This window comes from Lissotriton vulgaris, chromosome 6 (genome assembly GCF_964263255.1).
Source record: "Lissotriton vulgaris chromosome 6, aLisVul1.2, whole genome shotgun sequence".
Taxonomy (NCBI): Eukaryota; Metazoa; Chordata; class Amphibia; order Caudata; family Salamandridae; genus Lissotriton; species Lissotriton vulgaris.
In genome coordinates, this window is record NC_141694.1 from 306,970,824 (window position 1) to 306,985,135 (window position 14,312).

General features: G+C 46.4%; 1 protein-coding gene across 5 annotated transcripts in view; it reads right to left on the reverse strand.

Annotated features, from left to right (window-relative positions):
- Nucleotides 1-14,312, reverse strand: part of LPIN1 (lipin 1) — a 512,424-nt gene that overhangs the window by 162,975 nt on the left and 335,137 nt on the right. For 2 of the 5 annotated variants that reach the window (XM_086926325.1, XM_086926323.1), the window contains exon 1: nt 7,320-7,459. The exons of the other annotated variants lie outside the window; for them this stretch is intronic. The gene's annotated coding sequence lies outside the window, so the exon portion shown is untranslated. Of the gene's footprint in view, nt 1-7,319; nt 7,460-14,312 lie in introns of those variants that run through there. 5 annotated transcript variants of the gene reach the window in all.

The following is a 14,312-nucleotide window of genomic DNA, read 5'->3' on the forward strand; positions in this document are numbered from 1 at the left end:
ACGGTGAGGGTAAGCCATGGATTACAATGTATGCTAATGTGAGAACCTAAATCAAACTCACTGGCTGGTTTATACCCAACTTGCCTTTCAACGAAATAGGAGGTGATCGATAACGTGGAAGAAGGTACCAAGCACATGTAGCAAAGTAGACCTCATTGCCAAGATGAATTTGCACAGATCATGAAACTGATCCAAAAGTTACAATGTATTACTCCAGTGATAGGAATATAGATTTTAATATACATTTCCCACATGTAGTATATCCTGAAGGCACAACAAAAGTGGGTACAACAGTACAGTAGTTCAACAGACACAGGCCTGCACCCAAATCCCATTACATAATTAGATGATTTAACTGAAAAGCCTAATAAATAGATGATTTAGATGCAATGCTAGGATAACTAATCTCCTATACATTTATCAGTGAACATATAATTCTACTCAATATTCAGTTGCCTCTCTCTAATTGGGGTCTGTGGGCCGGGACTAGCGACATGGTGCAGAACGACGACTTGCTGCCCTAATATGACAGAATGGCCTATCCGGTGTACCCAGAGGGATAACTTGCTCACTCACGTCCCTAATAGGAAAAAAACGAAATCCTCCATTAAATGTATATCAATGGGTTTGGTCTTCCCTATGTGTCTACCAGTATTCCACTAGTAATATTCTCAAACAACATGCTTAAAACTTGTATATCTATAGGCAATTGTGGAAAGGAATTGCAGAGAAACCAATAATGACACAGACACTAGAACCCTGCTTGCATTTTGGGGCAAATGTGTTTATTCAGTAGAATATCCGCCTGATACCCTTTCTTGAGGAAGCACCAGAGGCCGTATTATAGCATGGGGGAAACGGCCGCTGTATGCCTACCTATAGATGGAATGACATGCACATAGCAGGGTTGTCCATAGTATTAACAAAATACTGTGTCGTAGTTGGCATAGACACTTACAAAGCAGTGAGTGAAAGCACAGCTCAGTGCCTTCTGTGACCCTTGAGGGGAGCCAGAAGATCCCAGTCAGAATGGTGCAGGCTCTGACTGCATTTCCTTGGTAGAGGCCTTCAAGACTCGCTTTCCATACTCTTGGTGAAGTCTGTGCATGTGGTAGTGCAGCCAGCCCTCCCCATGTTGCACTGATAGTTTCTGTACATGTCCACCTCTGTCTAGCTCTTAGGAAGGGTGCCAGGGGTACAAGCGTGCCATTCTAGGAGTGAGGTTCCTGGTGGTGGACTCCCAAGTAAGCTTTCAGGACCTCTTATAAATGAAGCATGGTGGTTGCTCCCTTCCGGACAATCTCTTTGACTCCTAAGGGCCTCCTTCCCTGTGCACGTGCCTCAATAATACAAGAACAAAAACATGAATCATCTGAATTGCCCATGAAAGGATTTACAGCGTTAAGGGCAAAATGGCATAGTCTGTTGAACGTCTCCACATTCACAGATTAAAAAGGCATATTTTCAAGCCTTTTGCTGAATCTGGGACCACCTCTTGCACCTTACCCAACTTTAATGCAGCGCCGGCTGTGTACCAATGCAGGAGAGAATGCCTGAAAAGAAAGGCAAGTCCACCACTTAAGGACTGAAAGTGCATTTCTAAAGAGATTTTGTGGCACTTCTCGTAATACAAATATGCACCATTTCATGATAAACGGCCTGCAGGGCAGTTGTTACAGATAGTGCAGATTTGATTATCCCTGGACTCTTTGTAAGGGGCAAGTGGTACATCTCTTGTAATGTATAGTAAGGCAATATGCTCCATGCGTACACCTCTGCCACATCTATCGCCTACAGATAGAGAGGGCCTGATTCACAAAGGTAATTTACACTTTTGGGTACGTTTACAGTTTTGAGTTAGTTTACTACTTTTTGGAATTCACAAACTGCACTTTTGTAGTAACTTACACTTTTGCAGTAAGTACAGCACCAAACATGGCCAACCACTGGTACTGTAACACCTTCCCATAGAAAATAATGGCGGTAGGGACTTAAAATAAAACCCCCATAGACTCGGAGGCGAGATAAGATAAGGAACGCAATGTGCAATGTCTGTGCGCGGGAGGCTAAGTGAAGGCCTCTTGATGGTTCGTGGAAGTTTAGACAGTGGTTGATGTATGCTGGTCCTAGGTCATGGAGGGCTTTTTAGGCGTTAGTCAATATCTTGAATTGGCATCTTTTCTGGACGGGGAGCCATTGGAGGCTGCTAACTTGTGAGTTGATGTGGGTCCAATTGGGCAGGTTGAGGATGAGTCTGGCTGCTGAGTTCTGTATCATCAAGAGTCTCCTCATGAGTTTGGTGGTGGTTCCTACATCCAGTGCGTTGCCATAGTCCAGCCGGCTTGTGATTAGGGCTTGAGTGATTGTTTTTCTCATGCCAACGGGAAGCCACTTGAGAATTCTTTGGCACAAGTGGAGAGTATGGAAGCAGGCGGAGGAGACTGAGTTGGCCTGACGATTCATGGTGAGTGCTGAGGTTGTGGATGTGGTCTGTCGGTGTGGGAGTGGGTCTGACTTTGGCGGGCCACCAAGGGAGGTGTTGTTGCTGAAGATCAGCACTTGGGTCTTGTCAGTGTTGTCCTTCATCCAGTTGACAACATTCTTCATGTAGTTATGAAAGTTGGTCTTCGTGGTGGTGGGGGTCAGCTGAGAGCGAGAGGATGAGCTGGGTGTCGTCGGCTGAGGTTATGATGTTGAGATTGTGGGTTCTGATGATGTTGACTAGAGGTGTCATGTAGGTGTTAAAGAGGGTGGGGCTGAGGGAGGAACCATGTGGGACACCACAGATGGTGCTCTTGGGTTCCAATGCGAAGAAAGGTAGGCTGATTCTTTAAGTTAGTCAGGTGAGGAAAGATGCATCTCCCTGGATAACAATGTGGTGCAGTCTCTTGATGAGTGTATGATGGGATACGGTGTTGAACGCTTCGTAAAGGTAGAGGAGGATCAGGGCCGCCAAGTCTCTCCTGTCGAGGAAGGCATTGAGCAGGTTGTTTGTCTCCAGGTGTGCAGCATGTTGCTGGTTGAGGGCCTTCTCAAGGACTTTGGTGGGGAAAGGGGCAGCAAGATAGGGAGGTAGTTCTGGAGTTTGCGGGGTCAGCGAAGGGTTTTTTGAGGAGAGGTCTTACTTCTGTGTTTTTTCATGCAGAGGGAAAAGTGGCTGTGGCGTTGGATGAGTTGAGGATGGTGAGGAGTTGGTGGCTGATATCCTTGCTTCCTAGGTTGAAGAGGCGTGGGGGTAGGGCCCGAGGGTGATCTTGAGTAGATGAGGTTTATGATGGCTTTGGTGTTATTTATAGAGAGCTGTTCCCATGCAGTGAGTGGCTGATCAGGGGAGGCATCCATTGCAGTGAGGAGGCTGAAGAGGTCAGTGGGTTGGGCTCAAAGTTCCTGTAGATGATGGATATCTTGTTGTGGAAATGGTTCGCAAGATCGTTGCAGGGCTCCTCTGAAGGAGGGATTGTGTTCTCGGTGGCCGTAAGGCAGGAGCACTCTCTGACGATGCTGAAGAGTTCCTCAGTGTGGTTGGCGCTTTCTTCAATGTGGTTTAACCCTTTTGATGCTCATGACGAGCTCAGCTCGTCATGATGCACAGTTGAGCTGTGCTGATGACGAGCTGAGCTCGTCATGACACCAGCAAAATGGCAATTTCCAGCACAGGAGGGGGAAAACGCCTAGCAGCCAAGGTGTTAACAGGGTGTTTTTTTTCACGTCTTTGAGTCATTGGTGATATTTGTTGAGGGCTGACTTAAAGATGGCTCAGTGTGTTGTGTCTCTGCTGGCGCCCCACCTTCTCTCCAATTGTTTGCAGCTGTGTTTCAAAAGAGTAAGTTACTACAAAAGTGTAAGTTAAGGTATAGGTGGATTTTGTGAATGCAGAAAAGTAGTAAACTTACTAAAAAGTGCAGTCTGTGAATCAGGCCAAAAGAACTTAATTGAGGAAAGCAGAACTATATCATATCACATCTATTTTTTTCTATCCAGCATTATACATTCAAGGGACAAGGTGCATAACTAACTAACCCTCATTGTAGACAGTGTTCCAGATACAGCATATTGCATGTCTGTGCATTTATGAGCAGGTGTAGTGGCCTTAGGGTAGATATGCATTGTGACAAGGTTAGTCTGGCACGAGGTATAATTGGAACGTTGTGTTACCACCCTACACATCACAAGAAAGGCCTCATCTGGAGTATTGTGTCCACTTGTGAGGCCACACTGCCCGAAAGATAAAGACAGGATGTAAACAGATCAAAAAGGAGCTATGTGCCCTATGAAAGCAAAATATTAAAAATATGCAGCACAACTGGAGGAAACGAAAGTGATAACGCAGTGATATTCAGATCCTGAGCCAAAGTAAATATAGCACAAAAGGCAAACACATTCAGCAGATTATACTGAACACTTGGGGCCTTGAGTGACTGAAGAGGACGAACGTGACTGCTGAACACGCTATACATTTATAGATTTGTTCCATCAGCCTTAATGGTGGATCAGTGACCACCTCCACATAATCTATTTCTTTTATTTATTTATTTATTGACATTTGTAGAGCGCGGCGAATACCCGTGGGCGTCTCGGCGCTAATTAAGGGATGGATCAGCAACTGGGGTAAAGAAGATATACAAGGCTATTGGTCAAATAACCACGTCTTTAGCTGTTTGCGGAATGTGAACAGGGAGGGACTTGCTCGGATATGTGCAGGAAGGGTGTTCCAGAGTCTAGGGGCGGCAACCAGGAAGCGCCTGTCGCCCCAGGTGACTGTTCTAGTGCGAGGCACTAAAGACAAAGAAGGTGGCTCATAATGTGGGAAAAGGTCAATTATCCTTCGCTACTAGCCAAGAAACCTGTTAAAGAAACTTTTAGCACATTGTTTCATAATGTATGAAAATGCAAGTGGCAGTGCACTGAGGTCATCGTTGCTTTAGATCGTACAGCGGCGCAACACTGCCCTCCCATACAAAGGCGAGGCCGTAAAACATAGTTTTAGGAACTATGGGCCACACACATCAAACTTTTTTCTGGTTGCAAACTGACCGATTCGCAGAATCGGCCCCGTTGCAAATGGAAAAAGGCCTTTTCTGATGCATGAACCCATTTCCATTTGCAAATTAGGTAATCGCAATTTTTTTCGATTAACTAAATTGCGAATGCATTTAGGGAATCGCAATTTGCCAGGGATGTTGGCCTGATGGGGACTGCTTTTTTAAAAAAAAAAAATGTAATTCCTTAAAGGAAAACGGGATGCATTTAAAAAACAAAAATGAAACGTATTTTTTAAGGGCAGGCGTTGAAACAGAGTATTATGATTAGTCAAGTTTTCCGATACAAATGCCTAAGCCGTCCTATCACTTTCGAGGGTAACACAGGACGTCACATATGAATATACACTGGACGCCTCATACACTGGACACCAGTAAAGGACAGAGGGAGCTGTCAAGGCCTTCGGCATAGGTTTTGGCTTCTCCTCATTCAAGGGACCCACAAGGTGGATGGCCAGTTTCCTGAGTGCGGGTATGATGTACCAGCAGATGTCCCAAGCTGCACATACTGTTTGTTACAACAAAGTATTATTTATTACAACAACTTCTTTAGTCCGAATGATTGGTCAGGGTTGTGGGGACTAGAATACAGGTGGAAAGGGGGGTAGCCCCTGCCCTGAGACGATACACGCAACTGACACTACAAACACCAATGAAAAACATTAGAACCGAACACTCTGAGACCCGGCCTGGGGAGGGGGGGGGGGGGTGGAGAGGGAGGGGAGGGAGAACCAAAAAGCTGGTGGAAGATAATAGTTAGAATTTATGTAATAGATGGCTCGAGTTTGTACCTTGTTGTTTATGACTTACAAAACCAACAAAAAATATATTTAAAAAAAAAACAAAACGTCTTTAGTCCTGATCCTCGCAACCCCACACTAACACAGTTCTGGCTAGAGTACATGGTTGGGCAACCAGCCAGCTGAGTTGGGTATGGAGTTGCCGCTAGAAATGTTTTTGGTGTTGAGTTTGTGGCATGAATTCATTTATGCAGAACAATTATTCCCGATGCAGTTTTGATTGTGAAATCGTGTGATCTGATTTTTGTTAAACAGAAACTTCATCTTTCCTAGAGTCTCCCTCCTTCACCAAGGTGTTAGTCCTGTATGATTTTTTTCAAAACATTCCTTCCTGCTCCTGCGCAAGCGGTTGGTGGCAAGACAACAACTCTGTAATCACTGACACCTCCCCATAGTTTCAAAACTTCAAAGCCCCGCCCTGGCAATGTTTTTGTGATCTTGAGCAGAGAGCATTCAGTGTACCTGATTTTGGCTAGCCACTCCTGACTCCTCCCTTTCCGATGTTCCCAGGCACAGTGAGTGGCGGCAAACATTACAATAACTGATGCCAGGAAACAAACACTTAGACGCTGCATCTCGAATGCGCTGACATCATTTCATTATAGACACACATTCGACACCTCCTATTTCTCCAATCACCAAGGAAACTGACAGAAAAACAAACACAACAAAAAGAAGTACCCGCCATTCTTGTAATATGTGAAAACTACCAATTGAATTGTTCTGGTGGGAAATGTAGTTGATCGGATATAAATGGTTTCACTGCTACATGGAACCATTTTATGTAAGGAGCAGCTGAATCCAGTTGTATCTTGAAACTGGTAAATGGTGCCTAATGATGCCTGGCGACTTCAGCCATCATATTTTTGACCAGTAAACATTTCTATTGTTTTTCACTAAAGGACTAATAGCCTAATACCCCAAAAAACTGCATTCGCGACCTGCATCTGCTATGAACCATGTATCAACTTATCAGCAGGGAAATTAAATCCCAAAGGATATATTTTCAAGCAATGCTATATCTTCTGGTATGCCCACATCTGCCATGCTGTTCCGCATTACATCGTTATACTATATTGATTTTCTATAGCATATTATGCAACATTACATCGAAAACAGTGACCTGCAGCGCAAAGCACAAGCAATCACCCCATTATGCATCAGTAGAAAAATAAATAGGTCCAGCTTGTACATCGCCTATAGTACATAGTGTGGCGTTTTTGCTATAATGAAACTATGTTACTAAGTATAACTGGCTAGGTATGCTTTGATGGAGTTTATAACGATCGCATGCATATTTATCCAAATACCTCACACATTGGCACTTCTAGTGTGTACGTGTAGACCACAGACACCCCCCAAACAGCAGATGAATGAAACCTTCTCTGGAGTGCGTTACCCCGCCCCCCTGAAAGGCTATTCAGATTTATTGAACAGAGATAATAAATAAAATGCGTACATATGATGGGCATGTACTCACGTATGTAATGCTCGCCGCACTGGCACGCGCCAGCAGCACACGCAATTCTGTCAGTTCAAGTCAAACACAGGCAGCCTTAATCAAGCAGCCCTGGAGAGCTATCCTTGCAGCAGTGGCACCGAGGGGCGGCTCTAGGGTATCTGTAGAATACGATGATGGCAACTTCAGGCCGCCGCGGGGAGGTTGTTCCTACAAAGTACCAGCGAGCGTTCCTCCGGGACGCCCCTGTGGAACCCCATGCTGTCACACAACGAGATGTGCCTTCCGATAGGCGAGGAGGCAGCTCTTACTGTTGTGACATGCCGGGAAGGAGGAGACCTGAGGTGATCCGGCCGTCCAATCAGGAGGCCGCGACGGCTCAACCCAGCCATCAGCAGCCTCTGGAGGAAAGCCCCAAGACTGCGTTACTCAGAACGTACTCACACCATTGAATGAGGTGGCGGTGTCACATGCTTTATGCTGTCCTTTTTTGTGTTTTTTAAATATTTTTTACGGTATGTCTTTGTTTGGGAGTCCGTTTTTCTGTTTGCAGAACGTAGTGTGGTGAACACACTTCGACTTTTTTTTGTAAACGTGTAACTGGAGGGGGTGGTGGTATTAAGCGGTCTGGAACCTGAATCTCCCCTCATTTTTTAACGCGACACAAGCCTTGGGGGCTTAACTAAATGTTTACGTAAGTCTTGCTTGCCTCCGTTTCACCACTCCATTACACTTGACAATGATGCCAGAGAAGGAAGATTGCACCACACCATACTGAGAGAACACAGCATTTTCAAGGACAAACGTAATTTGATCACACAACCTATTTGTTGGCATGTGCCAGACTGTATCTAAAAATACATGGTTCCAAGCAATTTACACAAAAAAGAACACGCTGTTTTAAAATGCACATCCCAGATAAGCGTCTATTGGATGTATTTTCAGAGTTTAATAACCTGTGTTCATTAATTTACTCCGACAGCCAGGAGGCGCAGTGAGTGGGTTCCGATTGCTGGGCAGACTTATCTAAATTTTCTGACAAACAGGTATTGCTTATGGCCTTCAGACGGAACACCAACATTCTAAAGTTTAAGAAGGATTACACAGACGAAACCAAACCTCTCCCCTCAACGTTTCTTGCCATTTTTGCTGATATCACACAGATGTTGTTGCTATTGTCATTTGACACTTTCAAATCGTACTCTCTGCTTTTAGTACGGATCCAAAGCACTGGTAAATTCAGCGAATACATTTTTCTTTCAGTTTATTGAAACGGGTGGTAAGTCCAGTAAGGTCGTATCTCTGTTGGGTAGAGTATATGTGTTACTAAGGGTAGTCAGGTTAGATGCAAGATGTCCAATACAGACATTATGTAACATAAACCCTGGCCTGTTGCTGCTACAGAACACAATACCTGGCGATTTTGTTAGTAGTTTGTGAGTTGTGAGTCAGTGATGTGTGACAGCATGCGGGCCGACCAGCAATGAGAGAAGCAGCTTGCGTGGGAAAGGCCCAAGACTGAAAAAGTGGGTTTACTGCTTTCCCTTCTTTACGCCTCACCTCCAAATAAGTAATAACTATTTGTCTGTCATATGACTAGATGACACTAAATGCCCCTCTCGTCAATCATGCTCATTGCATCTCAGACTGAGGTTGTCTATTTTCCAGCAGTCACGACTCCTACAAGAGTTCTACACCCACTCCCCCCAACGCACCTGTCCTATTTCATCAGCATGGAAAGTCCCGATGCTGCGCAATTCGTCCACGAAGTTGGAATCCTTGATCTTATATACCCCTTCAATAGACAGACCAATTACTGAACACTAAAAAGATCTGTCATTCTCCATTGTGCCTGTCCACACTAGAAAGCCTCTAACAATTGTGTAATGAGCAAACGTGACTCCTGCATATGGTGGGTGTGGTGGCTAAATGGAATAATTTGTCCACTGCTGGGGATTCGGTTCGACTTCAAGGTCACAGGTTTAAATCCTGATGCATCCACTCAGCCTTTCATCCTTCCGAGGTCGATAAAATGAGTACCATAGAGTTGGATAACAATAAACATCTGTTATTCAGTGCCATTATACCGTTGAGTGAACCCAGACCCGTTATGTTATGTTATGTTATAGTTTGCAAATCAGACACCCCCGTTCTACTTCTTCCAACTCAAATAAGAGGTAACTTTAACAACTGAGCTCCAATTCATTTTCTAAAGAAGCACACCTACCTCCCTGACAGACACCACACCAGCTACATTTCAGCAATATACAGAGGCCATTTTAAACTCTGCGCACTAATCTTCAATGCACTACAAGGGGCCTGTGTTCAATACACTACAGGGGACATGTGTATTTACGTTCATGCATTATAACAGCCATTGTTAAAGCTTATGTATGTGTAGATTTAAGTTCTTCTATGTCTCCAGTTAATTTATGGTTGACTTCCTGAGTGGTGTTTTTACTCCTGTTCTCTGGTCCATCGCTCTGAAATCTGGTTAGGTTAAGTTTGTTTTTTGTAAGAAGACAAACAAATAAACACAATAAAACAAAATAACTGAGAAACCATGACTCTTTAAAAAACCCTATAAAGCTTTGTTTCTTGGAATAGATTAAGGCTGGCTGTACATATTGTGCAAGGTGGGGGTGTGATGTCTGACCACTTGGATGAAGTAGATGATCAGACTTCTTGAGTGCCAGGATACGTCTTGCCTGGAAGATGGACACATTCATTGAGCAGAGTTAGCATGAGCAGAAAATATGGCACTTAACGTGTGACTGTAGCCAAGCATCAATAGGTTTAATGTTACATTTATATATATTGCCTTCAAAAAGCACACTCCGCCCAATTGGTTAGAAGCGAGTTGCATTTAGAGCAGCACCCTAGATAGAACAATGCACAGCAGGCGGCACTGAGGAAAGTGCTGCTTGAAAGTGGAGTTAGGCAGGTGTTCCTTAGGAACAGGCTCCTGTAGAGGGTATTGAAGCTTTTCAAAGAGGGGCATTTCCCTGTGAAGATGGAGGACATCGTCTATGGAATGGCCGGCCTGCCTATATTAGGCTACATGGTCCCCTGACATGCCCTCAACGATCACCAGTTACAGCAAGTAGACTAAGGCGTACCTGATATGCCACCACCAATGAAAGTTCTCAATCAATGGTATTCATATATTGTTTATTTCAAACACCGTTTTAAGAAACGCCTTGCATTTTATATCAATCTGATGATGTACATTTATTATCTGATTGATGCATCAACTTATGTATTATGTAAATATTAATTATTTACAGCACTTCTGGTAGAAAGTCTAAACAAGAGAAAATAAATAGGAATTCATTATATTGAACTGCAAGATGGTGTTCTCTTGAGCATTCTGGTCACAACATCAGTCAGAGGACAGAGTGGGCCGGTACTACAGGCAGCACCTCTGGGGTAAGCACGCTGAGTCATAACTTTAGGTCATGAACCCTATGGGTTGTTCTTGTTACTGGATTACACTCTATCTGTGTACTTGTGGTAGGTGCTTGGCCTAGGCCTGGCTGACACCCACATGATCCCATTAGGATGTTCTGCTCTTACACACACAGCACAAGAATACTATTAATATTTCGTTACCAAACATAGGTTAACTAACATCCAGCTATCATATGCCAGGGAATGCCACAAACGTATGGCAGGAGTGCACTTCATTATACTGTAGCTGTTGTTGTTGTTGTTAGAACTTATCATATGTTTTCTCTATCAAAAAGTCCCTTCCCTCTCAGCGAGAACGAGTACCTCAGGTGCTGGAGTTCATTCACTGGTTCCCCATAGAATTCTGAAAGAATCTATATATTATTTGTCAGTGGGTGTTAGACCTGTCAGCCTTAAGGTGGCCTTCCCCAAAACCTTTTGCCATACTCCTCCATTTTTTGCTTATCTCGATTTTGCTGGCCTTAAGACTCCGTGCACTTTACCACTGCTAACCTGTACTAGAGTGCACATGCTCACTCCCTAGACCATGGTAACTTTGGCTTACACCCAATTGGTTACTTTAATTTACTTGTAAGTCCGGAGTAAGGTGGCACTACCTGTGCCCAGCTCCTGTAAATAAATGATACTAGTTGGCCTGCAGCACTGGTTGTGCCATCACCCACTTAAGTGCCACTTTCAACAAGTCTCAGGCTTGCCATTGCAGCCTGTGTGTGCACTTTACAACTGCTACTTCATCCAGACGAAATAAACATTTTTGCCAGGCCCAAACCTTTCTTTTTTATACACATATGTCCCCCCTTTGTGTAGTCCCTGGACAGCCCAAAGGGCAGGGTGCAGTCTATTTTAAACATTTTACATGTACTGGTAGTGAAAAATGCTTACATTTGTTTTTCATTACTGCATGGCCTTCCTCTCCCATAGAATAGCACTGAAGTGACCTTATTGCATTTAATAAGCTGCAATTTCCAAATGGGAGCAGGTAACCAGTGACATAATTTCTCTCCACAGCTTCCAAGTTGCGCAACAAACATATCTATCTAAGAAGATTCCCTTAGCTCAAGGGGTCCCGCAAGGCTCAATCTTGAGCCCCACCTTATTTAACATTTATGTGGGGCCATTGGCAGAGCGAGTGGAGAAGTATAGGATGTCTATTGTCTCCTATGCAGACAATATACAACTAATTGTGATGTTAGCACAGGACAAGGACCAAGCCGCTACCCGGTTCTCCGAATGTTTAGAAGCGGTGGCAGTCTGGATGTCTAACCACTGCCTCAAGCTAAACGGGAGCAAAACGGAAGTAATGGTGGTAGGCCGGTTGCCATCCATATGGTCATCCGCGTGGTGGCCTGAAAAACTAGGCCAACTGCCTTCCCCCAAAACAGAAGTAAAAAACCTCGTAATATGGCTTGATTCCGAGCTGACTTTTGAAAGTCAGATTCGGAAGGTAGCAGGTAAATGCTACGGGAACATGAAAATCCTGAGGAAGGTCCTAGATGTATTACCATCAAAAGCCCAGAAAACGATTGTACATGCAGTAATTACTTCCCAATTGGATCACGGGAATGTACATTATCTCGGTGCTACTAAAAAGGGACTTGCCAAATTACACAGAGTACAGAATGTGGCGGCGCGCATGGTTCTGGGCCTTACGAGAAGAGCAACTACGAAGAAGTCCCTGACAGCATTACACTGGCTGCCAGTAGAAAGGAGAGTCGCATTCAAGGCAATGTGCCACTGCCATCGTATTCTATTGAAGAAAGGCCTTAGATACCTGCATCCGTTAATAACCCAATACATCCCAGGATGGAATTTAGGATCTATGGGTAAGGCATTGGTGACTGTACCGAGAATATTTAGAGCAAGAATGGGAGCACACTCATTCTGGTACCGTGCAGCAGGGTGTGGCTCTTTGTATTATGGTTTGCATGACTCTGGAATCGTTCATGGGACACGGAGAGGGGTAGTGCTGACACATTTATTAATTGTTTCTGATAATATGCACGCAGTATACTTGATTAGTTGGTTAAGATGTATATTTTGGGGGCGTGGCTAAGATGGCGACGGAGTGAGACGCTCTTTCGTGTCCCTCCGGCGCCAAACCCAGCTAAGCATTGCTATAGCGGCTGAAGAGGCTTGATTCTCGCCTGTTTGGGCCCTGCGGTGGCCCCTGGAGCTGAAAGATCCGAATCGGAGCGGCAGGAGTGACCAGGAGGGCCTCTGAGTTATCGCCACGGCGACAGCAGCTTGCGGCCTAGCAATCCCTGGCCTGACGTAGATAGAGGCGCCGGACTTCCGGTCCGCGACTGTCCGGAACAGACCTCGACGGAGTGCGGACGGAGAGGCAGCACCGACCATCGCCAGCCGATGCAGCACTTCTTCACCTGCTGGAGGCGGCAGACGGCGTGGGGCGCTTGCGGAGAAGGCCGGCGGGACCGGGTGAGTGCGGCGGCGTCGCTGCATCCCCCTCCCCCCGGGCCCATATCGGAGATCTGGCGGCGTGACTCAGCCGCGGTCCCCCCCCCCGCCAATAACTTTGAGGTGCAGCCTGACGAGGGCTGAGGAGCCCCGGGGGACCGCGTTCCGCCAACTACCTGGTGGCTCGTCCCACAGGGCCAGGAGGAGGAATCTGCGGAGGAGGCCCGGGGGTCGGTGGGTGAGGGGCGCTGCTGCGGCCTGGCCGCCGGCGCATCCTGGTTCTGCATCGAGGTGGACGTGGAGGGACATTAGCGGGGGCTCACACCGGCCTCGCCACACAGCTCCCGATCAGCCGTGGGCTGACCCTGACGCACGGAGGCGGCTGCCCACGAACCTCGCATTGGGGAGGAGGCAGACCTCAGGCCTGGACCGGAAGGGCCTGCTGCCGTAGCGGCCGCGGCTCAGTGCCCATACCATCCTTGCTCCACGCCTGCGACGGCCCTCCGACCGAACTGCTCTAATGGACAGGGTCCCAAACGGGCGTTTGCATAACGCGGGAGACGTGGGGATCCCTGCTGGGATTGCAGGAGGTGTTGTGCACTAGACTGCTGGAGGCTTGGGCTCCCCCGGGCTTGGGCCCTCGGCTCGGGAGACGCAGTGCTTTGTAGCGGAGGAGGGTGACGCCGGACTGTCTCTCTGGGGCACTACAGTCAAGGATTGCCTTCTCTTGGGGGGTACCCGCAGTGCAGAGCGGGAGCACACTCCTATAAGGAGGTCACAGCTGCAGAGCGGCCTGGACAATTGGTGGCCATCACTGCGTGAATTCGGGCCCAACGAGAGCGGTCATTGCACCGGCCTGACTGGACTCTGCCGTCCTGCTGACCTTCCTTGATTGTGTCGGGTGGACCTACGGCGCCCAGCACCCCGCCCTCGGATATCGCAGGAGGTGTGGTAGTGGTGTGAGTAGCGGAGGATCAGGTGGAGAGGTCTCGTCTCCCTGCCGAAGAGCTTGTATCAGGATGTCCAACACACTGCGCAAGGAGAGGAATGGGAAAGATGGCGCGCCAAAATCGTCTCAGCAACCGGCATCTCCTGGGGCCAGCGGGTCATCCAAGCAATCGAACGATG